Here is a 9,057-nt window from a genome sequence, read left to right as displayed (position 1 = left end):
TTTCCGGCCCTCACCCTCCTCATTGTCCATTTTTCTTCTTGCTTCTCTATCTTCTCTCTCTTTTCTTGCCTTCCTTCCTCTTCCCTCCTTTTCTTCCCTTGACCTACCTTCTCCCGGCTCCTTTTCCCGTCTTACTTTCTTCTCTCATTCCTTTCCACCCACCTTCTCTCTCCTCAGTTCTTCCTCATCCTGTAATTTCAAAACCAGTCAAGTTTCTTAACCTCAACCTCTGAAATCCAATTAGAGGAATTATCAAATTATCTTGTGATGTCAGTCTTTTTTTAAAACCATCTTTCCCATTATTCCTGTCATCCTCCTCCTCCTTCTCTCAGTCTTTCACATGTTCATACACCTCTCTGGGGTTTAGTTAGTGATGTCAATCCTTCCTTTTCTTCCATTGTCTCAGTGCTGTAAATTCCCCCCATCTGTTATGTTGGAACAGTCTTTTCCATAAGCTACAATGGGCCATTAAACACCACTGGGTGTGTGTGTGTGTGTGTGTGTGAGTATGTATGTGAGAGGACTCTTTGGGCAAAAGGACTACTCTGCTAAAGAAAATACTATTTTAAGATGTATGCGTGTTTGTCAGTTAGTAATGAGGACTAGCAGGGAAAAATGTCTTTGTAGCTTTGTCAAATGACACTGAAAGATTTGGGGAAAAACTCCTCTAACAATTCTGAATACCTGCTCATGACTAATAACTGTATATTTTTATATTAACATAAAGCCCTGCTGTGTTGGTGTGAGGTGAAGCACATCACATTTGCTATGGAAAGACATGGATGCAATAGCAAAATCATTTTTTTTATATCATGTATTAATTGGTAGTTAAAGTTGAAACCATTTTAGGAAAAAATTATTTGAAGTGTACTTTCACTTTTTAGTTTGACCATTTTCCCATTTGCTAACATGGAGGGGGAGGGGTTTATGACCTGTACTGCAGCCATCCACCAGGGGGGAATTGAGATGTATTTTTTTCACTCTGAAGTCGTCCACCTTTACATACAGTTTGAGTTTGTTTGAGGCACAAAATACTCACATTACACTAAGCTCACTATAAATGATCCAAACTCTTGTTCCAGTAATGATCCAGGTGAGCTTTTGAGTTGCCAACAATGACGTCAAGTGGTTTCATACAACCTGGTCAAAACTCCACAGGCTACTGACTTAAATTGCTGACATCTGGGAATGTGGTAACATTGATAATTAGAAGCCCAGCTGGGGAAAGATAACACATAAACACACAGTTTAGCCAAACCTATTTGGAATACAAATGGTAAAATTGCCCAAAATGTCTGTTAGACATTCATCACAGGGACATTTTATCCTGAGGAGATTCAGAGGATGACCAAGTCTGTAGTATTCATCCTCTGGGGACCATGAATGTCCGTGCAGAACTGAAAGCAAATCCATCCAATAATGGTCAAGATATTTCAGTCTGGACAAAAATGGTTGACAAACTGACCAACTGAGTGTCTGAAAGAACAATAATCCCAACTTTGAAGCAAAAAAAAAAAAAAACTTGGTAGAATAGAAGGTGGATTGAAGGTTGAGGGAAAGGTTGAGGGAAAAGGACCTTCTCAAAACTGCTCTCAAGAGTGAGATGTGACAGGAATCTTAAAGGTAAAGACTTTGATAAATTGTCTGTCCAGATTTTACGACCACATTGAAATTACAGAAAGCAAGTTACTTTACGTTAGAGACAAAGAGCTCTTACTGTACTAACAGGTACAAATACAGTATGCATCACATTATTTGTGTGCACTATATACTCATGTGTACCTATTGCTTAATCCTTACAGTCGAATGACAGCTGCTCCATTGATCTCAACAGGATTGTATGAAGATCAGGATCGCCATTATTATTGGATTAAGAAGATTAGCACACACCTGCATGGCAGGACATTAGAGAGCTCCTAGCATGGTGTTTCATTTTGTGTGTGTGTGTGTGTAGGTGTGTGTGTGTGTTTATGTGTATCACACAATAAATGATCTTGAAAGGGGGAGATGAAAGAAACTTTGGCCATTTGAGCTGCCTCAACTTTCAGCTTCCTGCCATTACTCTCCGCCATTGATCAGGTCCTTCAGAGGGACAAAAGAGCAGAAGAGCGGGCAGAGTTACTTTATTCATCTGCCTGTGGTGTTGTTTATAGACTTATCTGGAGCAAGAGAAGACAAGTCTGTGGCTGTTTGGTTTGTTCAGAGGAAGTCGTCTCATGTAAACAGGAAACAGCGAGGACAGTGGATGTGACAGCACCGGGGAAGTGGAAGTCAATCCAGCGTCCAACATCAAACTCACACTCATCGAAATAGAAAAGCCAACATTAAAGTTGAAGTGGAATTTGAATTCTCTACACTCTTACAGGAATACTGGAGCTGTTGTAGGTTACTTAATTTGTTATTTTTCAAAAGAGGATAAAACCATCAACATCCATCCATCCATTTTCTATACCGCTTATCCGTCAGGGTCGCGGGGGAGCTGGAGCCTATCCCAGCTGACTACGGGCGAGAGGCGGGGTTCACCCTGGACTGGTCGCCAGTCAATCGCAGGGCCAACACACAAAGACAGACAACCACACACTCTCACACTCACACCTAGGGGCAATTTAGAGTAGCCAATTAACCTAATGTGCATGTTTTTGGTATTGTGGGAGGAAGCCGGAGAACCCGGAGAAAACCCACACAGGCACAGGGAAGGACCCAGACCGGGATTCGAACCTGGAACCCTCTTGCTATGAGGCGACAGTGCTAACCACTGCTCCACTGTGCCGCCCACCAGCAACATGTACAACTCATATGTCGTATAGCCTACAAACGCTGCTGACAAACATTTTCTTCTGCTTTTTCAACAAGCCTAAAGAGCGTTTGTCATGTAGTATTAGTGATTTGAGGCATCTATCCCTTTAAAACATTCAACGTTTGGGAGCACATCACACTGTATGTTTGTAATTCACTTGGAAAGCTGAAAGCCACAACATGTTACTTCAACACCTGCTGAGTCACTGGCAGCTCTCACAAACTTAGTGTCATGTTTTGAGGGGGTCTAGACAGGATTTTGCCGTCCCTCTGGCTCCAGTTGAGGTGTTGTCAAACAAGCAGATTGTGAAAAATAGCAACAGCTAGTCCTGCAAGCTCAGCACTCCTGTCATGATTCAGAGCAGCCCAGCTTTGACTCTTTTCCAATGAAAGAAAGTCCCACTAGCTCCAAATGACCTCATACACTTATTTGCATGTTAAAGATGTCATTGTGCATTGATTTAGAGTCGGTGTGTCAGTAGCAAAATGACGGAGAGATCACCCTAAGACATATAAAAGGCACCCAAGGAAATCTTAAGTTAAAAAAAATCACAAAATACTCACTTCAGGAACATTGTAACCTAAATCTGAAGTAAAAAAAGTTTTAAAAAATCTTCATTCTAAACACACAGACAGCTTTGCAGCTATAACAGCTTCCACTCTTCAGGGAAGTCTTTATACAAGCGTTTCTGTGGGAATATTGTGCCCATTCATGCAGTAGAGCATTTGTGAGATCAGACACTGATGTTGTACCAAAAGGCCTGGCTCACGAGAGCCCAAACCTGACCACAGAAACCTCACTTGAACTGCACTCCAAATCCTGCAGCGAGTAGCCACACTCTCTGACTGCGTTAGGTGCTGTTGGCAGAAGAGCAGAGTGCATAGGACTGACTTACAATATAAACATTTTAACATATCTCTCATCTTTTCCCTGATGGAATGAGTAAGTGATTAAATTTGTCACAAAGAGGATGACACTCACTCCTGTATGTGGAACATCAAAAATACTGCATGGCGTCCACCAGTAGTTATAACATTACTGCATTACTGTGAAAAGGCAAATAAATTGTACAAGTAAAAAAAATGAAAGAAATGCACAAATGAAACAGAGACACACCCTGTTGGTGGTTTGACACTTGTAAGTTGTATTTGGTTTCTGGCACGAGTACACACACAAAACAGCTCACACTATGAAGTATTAATATCAAAGAAGCAGTAGGGTGGGGGTGGGGTGGGGACGGGGGGCTGCGGGGTCCAGGAAGTTCCCTTAATCAGATAGTGTTTGTGGAGAAAGAGTGGAAACCCAATGCCCCCGTTACCTTATCACACACTGTAGAAACAGGCTAGGTTGTCACAGTGTGTGTGTGTCTGTGTGTGTGTTGCCTGGTTAGACTTTAAGTGAAGGTACATTCCAGCAATAGTTTTACCTCACAGTCATTTTCTCCTTCAGTCTCTCTTTCTCTCGTTCCTTCTTCCATCCCTCCGTCTCTCCTCTTACATTTTTTAGCAGTCGCTCTCTCTGGCCGTCCAGTTTTGACCCTCTTTTTTTATTTTCTCCTTCCTTTTCTTTCCAGGAATTACATTTTTTTTCTGCCACCACAGTTGATTAAACCATGTCAAAGCTAATCTCAAAAATGCATCGTGAAGTTTTTGTTTAAAAGTACTGGTGCAAAATTTGACCTGCTGGTGATGCTGCAGTAAAATGAAGGTTATTAGTCATCCTCTGAGGACCATAAATGTCATTTATCCAATAGCTGTTGGGTTACTGTCTGAACCAAGGACCAATTGAGCCCCACATACCCTGACTGCACCACAGGTACGATGTTAACATGGCTAAAAACTTAAACAATCTTTTTTTTTGTTAATTTTCTAGCTTGCTCTGGGTTAAGCTCAAGTCATCTCTTAAGTCATCTGGTCCAAGTGCAGGTCCAAGTGCAAGTCCAAGTTCTTTAGGTCTTTAAGTCCAAGTCAGGCCACAGGTGCTCATGTGCAAAGACAAAAAGCAGATCTTTTTCGTGTCTGAAATGATATTTGAACAATCCTCTTTCAAAGCTACAATAAGAGCACTTTTAAATAGCTTAGACTGCTTCTATTCAATGTGAAGATCTAATAATTAAAAGTTTCAAAGTCATCAGAGTCAAGTTGTGTGTTGAGTGATGTCTCACTCAGTTCACCATTCAGATTTTCTGGTATAAAGAGAGGTGCGTGACTGGAAGACAATTAAGCAGCTTTTCGGTCTTCACATATGCTCCCTGTCTGCACCACATTCAAAATGGCAAGACGATGACCCTGACCATGCGGGGTCACGCACACCCTTACACACAGATGTAATATACTGATGTCTGTGTGTGAATGGATGAGTTTGTCCTGAGAGGTTAGTATTCCTCCTCTGCTGACGCATTTCCTCAGCTCCACGTCCTTACAGACTTTTCTTAGCAGCTCTGTAAGAACCACAACTGTGCAAATTTGCACTGAAAAGCCACCAAAACTTCCCCAGATGGCAAGTTTAGGGAAGTGGCTTTCCTTCGAGGATGTGTGATATGTGTATTTGCGTCTGTCATACGTGCTTTGTGAGTGTGTGTGTTCATCACTCACTCCAGCACTTGTGCCTTTTCTGTGACTCTTCTGACGCTTGGTCCCAAAATTAAGAACTTGAGTCCAAGTTCGTTTTCGTCTGTTTGCCCTCACGTCGGGAAAATAACCCCCGGCTGGAAAGAGCTGTGGTCGTGCCTCACTGAAAGTCGTTCATCTCGAAAGGTTAACTGCTGGAGCTGTAGAGGTGGGAAACACAGGTGCAGGAAAGCTTTGAGTTATTTCAGATCTCTGAGCCTGCAGTGTTTTTCTACAGTGACTTCTTCAGGACGGTTCAGCTCCACTTGGCTGCTGCAGAGATTGCATCAATAGCACTTCAGTTACAAAACAGACTCTCTAAACCACAACCCTGTCACCTCAACTTAACCCTGATTCTTGCTACGCAAATGTTTGTTATGATGTTCTTCACAATCTCAGTTTAATCCACACATGAGGCTCAGCTTCCTTTATGTCTTTGCATAACATTTAACACTAGTTTAACATGACTTTAAAGTAAAACTGTGCTTTTGAAACCTGGATTCTAGTTGTACATTTCTTATATTTAATTGAAAAAAAATGAAAAAGGGGAAGCAGGAGCAGTTGTGTGAGTGTGAAACTTAATTATTTATCAAAATCGGATTTTGCTGTTGCCTTGTGCATCCTCCATATCACATTTTGGTGAGTGCAAACCAGAGCAGAAAATTAAGACTTTTGCCCCCTGAGGGGAGCAGAGAGGTGAGAAGCCCGAGCGAAGGAGGTGTTGCTGCGTTTCAAGGCCATCATTTGTTTTTACAACGGAAAATCTTGTCAAGGCTGCAATGCACTAATTTGCAGGCAAAGTATAGGCCAACGCTGTTCCACACGAAGTATCAGCCAATACGTCTTTATGTTTTTCCTTTGTACCCTTCATATACACCATTTGCAACACAGAGGAGAGAGACAGGGAGCCTCATTCACACTTGGCAACACTTCTTCTCCCTATAACACGTTCTCTGAGTGCATGAAGGGGCTGTTTGATGTGTGACACCAAGACCTCATAGGAGTCCAGTGGAAAACGCTTGGTGGCCTGGTTGTGAAAGGATCACAGCACGTCGAACAACGGGAGGATTCAGTCTGGCTGGAAGAGGAGGAGAAGGAGGAAGAGAAGGATGAGAGGAAGAAAAAAGCGGGTGAGGAAGAGGAGGAGGAGGATGACTTCCAACCCCAAAGGGCAACCATTGGCAAGCTTCAAAAGACTTAGAAGAAGGAAGAAGAAATAGAGGATTTTTTTTCCTTTTTGGAAGGTATAGGAAGGGGACCCTACAGCAGCAATTCAAGGGGGAAATTCCCACAAATTTGAACAAGCCACCCATCAGATCAAAGCGTATGTGTGCATGTGTGTGCACATGTGTGTGTGTTACACCTGTGAGCACCACCACCTGCACTTTTAAGAGGCGAGAAGAAGAGTAGCTCAAAGGTGGGGAGGAATGCGGGCATTAAAAACTGCTTGGAAATACGACACTGTCATGTTGCGGCTTAACTGAGCAGAGTCAAACACTGTTTGTTTTCATGGTAATGACACACATGCTTACATGTTGTGTACACGTGTTACAGCAGGCTGTAATCACAAGCACGTCTGAGTCGCTGCAGTTACAGTCATTTGTACAGTTTTCTTACTGCAGTTTAAATGGGGCTGTCACTCTTCCATCATATGTAAACATTTTGCATTGTACTGCAATAAACTGCATTATCATATAGTACAGTATTACAGGATCACACGGACTGCACTGCACCAATCTGTTGTATTACATTATATTGTGTGTTTGTATTGTACAGTTAGATCTCGGCTATGAGAAATGATCCTCCATCTTAGCACCGACAAAACAGATAAGATGATCAAAGGGCCTGAAATACAGGAAGCAATAGCATTGAATAAAATGAAGAATTTAACCACCCAACAGCTGCTAGCATAGACAATGAGGTCAGCAATGCCTGTAATTCATTATTCATGTCAAATTAAGCACTGGTAGTCGGTGCTGATGTCTTTGTTTCTTCCTGAAAAGGGTCACATCACAGGAGGCGTGAAGAATCAGGGAAGGACAAGTCATCACTGAACAAATTAGGAATTGAATGTGGGTACTGAGTCAATATTTTCCAAAAGTGTCCTTTCATCTGGGCATCACCTCTGGCTCTTCTCTTACTGTAACCCCCACCCCCGAAAACATCACATCAGCAACTTCGCTAAAAGAAGCTTTCCGCCATCACACTGACTGCACGCCTCAACTTCTAAACTTCTCACACAGTCACAGGCAGAAATTCTCATTCATGTGCTGGAACGAGATCCAACATGCAGCTGCAGGAAATGCTGTTAAAACCCCAAACGTAAACACGTAACACAGATTCTGTTTTTGTTTTTATGGCCACCTTTATAATCCAGGTTAGATTACAAAGTTAAATTACAAAGTGTGACACCTATCGACTGTGCGCAGGTGAAAGTATTCTTACCATGCAAAACAGGTACTCAGCTGAGCTTTTTCTATATATATTTTTCACTGTCTAGTTTATTAAATTCCTGAAATTATCCCAAAATGTCCTGAGACGTTGCATGATTTCACACACAAAATAAACTTACTAAACTTACTCGCTGTGTTGTATCACAGTGTATTGTGTGTCATATTGTATTTCATTAACCAACCTCTCGTTGTGGTGCTTCGTTTCTACCATACCATACAATTTCATAATGTGTTTTAACATGTTTTCAGACATCTCATCAGACGTCTCATCCATCCGCATTGTATCAAACCTGCCAAAATTCCAGCTCTTATTTTATCCTGTTTTCAAAAGAGTTTAAAACTCAGGAGAAATGCCTGTGCAGCTTTTATTTTCCCTCTGTGTCTCTAACCGTTTAGATGAACAGCGAACATCCACCTTCACCTCATTAAGCAGAGTCAGGAGTATGAACACCAGACTGTCACTCCCACACTGACCCATAACACAGAGCAGTTTGTCAGAGTTTTCTGCAGTTATTCATACATTATGCTCTGTGGTCATTCCTCCTTAATTCCTGGTTTATTCAGATATCAGATTCCACTGACGCTGCATCGTTAGACGATCAATCATATTGTCGTTTTATGTGTATTTTTAATTGTGCTTGTGTTTGCATGTGCGTATGGCTGTGGGAGTTGCTGCGTTCCTAATGTGTGTCAGGTCCTTTTCCTCCTTGATGTCAAATGCTATGAGACCTTAAAGGAGGTCAAAAGATCAGGTCAAAGCATCTCTCTTGCTGTCAGTCATGAGACACTGATATGAGAGTCCTGACCTCTTCCTGTGACAACACTACTGACCCATTGGAAAGTCTTCTTTATGCTTTCAGAAATGCCTGCAGTATCTGCTGGATTTGCTGCCTATCAGTGTGGGGGTATAGCTCAGTGGTAGAGCATTTGACTGCAGATCAAATGGTCCCCAGTTCAAATCTGAGTGCCCCCTACATGGAGCATTGGACTTTGCATTTTCAACCATGGGTCCTCTATTGTTCTCACGAAGAGCAAAGACTCATATTAGTTCCATTGCAGCACAGATTCCAATGGGCAAATTGCTGGTGCTTTCTGTAAAGAGTGAAAGTACATCAGAGCAACGATGTAAGACGTGATCATATTAAAGGTGAAGCCACATTCTCCACGTAGGGGGCGCTCAGATTTGAACTGGAAACTC

The 9,057-nt window shown here is 42.1% G+C and overlaps 1 non-coding gene across 1 annotated transcript; it reads left to right on the top strand.

Moving 5' to 3' along the window:
* Positions 1-8,760: 8,760 nt before the first annotated feature.
* On the top strand, positions 8,761-8,832 carry trnac-gca. Its single transcript has one exon. It is a non-coding gene; the product is annotated as a tRNA-Cys (tRNA).
* The last annotated feature ends 225 nt before the right edge of the window (positions 8,833-9,057 follow it).

The sequence above is a fragment of the Scatophagus argus genome, chromosome 2, assembly GCF_020382885.2.
Source record: "Scatophagus argus isolate fScaArg1 chromosome 2, fScaArg1.pri, whole genome shotgun sequence".
NCBI classification, from domain to species: Eukaryota; Metazoa; Chordata; class Actinopteri; family Scatophagidae; genus Scatophagus; species Scatophagus argus.
The sequence above is the reverse complement of the archived record's forward strand: the minus strand, read 5'-3'. Positions and strand labels throughout refer to the sequence as shown.